Source organism: Malania oleifera, chromosome 6 (genome assembly GCF_029873635.1).
Source record: "Malania oleifera isolate guangnan ecotype guangnan chromosome 6, ASM2987363v1, whole genome shotgun sequence".
NCBI lineage: Eukaryota > Viridiplantae > Streptophyta > Magnoliopsida > Santalales > Ximeniaceae > Malania > Malania oleifera.
Window position 1 is genome coordinate 78838554 of NC_080422.1, and position 1685 is coordinate 78840238.

A 1685-nucleotide genomic window follows, 5' to 3' on the forward strand; every position below is an offset into this window, starting at 1 on the left:
ACAAAAATCTAATTAGCTAGATGAGTAAATCATAGTAAGAAACTAGGTGAAATTGGTTTCCTAGAAGTTTTCACCCTCAGTAATTTGATACGTGACAATCAGTTTTATTTTCCCTTGAATAGTTTATTTAAAGTAGCCTTATTTTAATTTTGCAGTTTAAAATTATTAATCTTTCTAAATAAAATCAAGGTTAGTATAAATTCGGTACTTGGTAAAATTAAGACATCAACCCCTGAGGATGATACTCTACACATCATTATATTATAAAGCTACGATACTATGCACTTGTAGTTTTGCACCGATCTAGTTTTTAGTGTTGTTGCCAGGGATTGAGGTTTTCTTATTTTTGCCAATATCGATACAAAGTAATCTTGGTTTTAATTTATAATCTTATTTTTATATTTTTATTTATTTCTTTTTATTTTATTTTATTTTATTTTATTTTATTATTATTTTTTCTGTATTTTTGGTATGTTTTTTTATGTTGGATGCGCAGTGCTAGAACATGTGCCATTATTCCTTTTGATCCGAAGATTGAAAGGACACTTAGAGTACTAAGGAAAAAGAGGGTACTAGCCATGGAGAACGGACAAGATAATGTGCAACCACGTGCCTTGAAGGATTATGTACGGTCAGTTGTGAATGACAACTATTCGAGTATTAGGCACCAGCACATTAATGCCAACAATTTTGAGCTCAAACCCGCATTAATCAGCATGGTGCAGCAAGCCCAATTCAATGGATCACCACTTGATGATCCCAATATCCATCTGGCGATGTTTCTGAAGATTTGTGATACTATGAAGATCAATGGTGTTACTAAAGACACCATTAAACTGAGATTATTCCCTTTCTCTTTGAGGGACGAAGTAAGAGGTTGGCTATAGTCTCTACAACCAAGGAGCATCATTAGTTGGCAAGACATGTTAGAAAATTTTTTAGCTAAATTCTTTCCACCTGCAAAAATAGCCCAACTTAAGAGTGAGATTGGTCAATTCAAGCAACATGATTTTGAATCACTCTATGAAGCATGGGAAAGGTATAAGAATTTGATTTGACGCTACCCACAACATGGATTGTCGGATTGGTTACAGATTTAGATGTTCTATAATGGGTTAAACGGGAAAACTCGAACTATAGTTGATTATGCATCTAGGGGAACTTTGATGTCAAAGACATCTGAAGGTGCTACTGCTCTTTTGGAAGAAATGCCCTCAAATAACTATCAATGGCCAACAGAAAGAACTCTAGCTAAGAAAGTTGCTGGGATTCATGAATTGGAGTCGTTTGCTACACTTTCAGCTCAAGTTGCTTCTCTGTCTCATCATATTTCAGCTTTGACCACCCAAAGGATACCACAAAGTGCAAAATATGTGGCAGCTACAAGTAGGACATATTCGAGCAATGGAGCGAGTCAAAAATAGGTTCAATACATCAACAATCAGAACTACAATTAACGTGGTAATCCTTTGCCACAATATTACCATCCAGGGCTTCAAAATCATGAGAATTTGTCTTATGAAAATACAAGGAATGTGCTGCAACCTCCTCCAGGACTTGATAGTCATCAAGGTGAGAAGAAGATGTCACTTAAGGATGCCGTGATATCATTTTTTGAAGAGACGAAAGCAAAGTTTAAAAAGGCTGATTCACTGTTGGACAATATCGAGACTCATTACAACAAT

The 1685-nt window shown here is 35.3% G+C and overlaps 1 non-coding gene across 1 annotated transcript; it reads right to left on the minus strand.

Annotated features, from left to right (window-relative positions):
* Nucleotides 1-971: 971 nt before the first annotated feature.
* On the minus strand, nucleotides 972-1078 carry LOC131159022 (small nucleolar RNA R71). The gene has a single exon (XR_009137636.1). It is a non-coding gene; the product is annotated as a small nucleolar RNA R71 (small nucleolar RNA).
* Nucleotides 1079-1685: the final 607 nt, after the last annotated feature.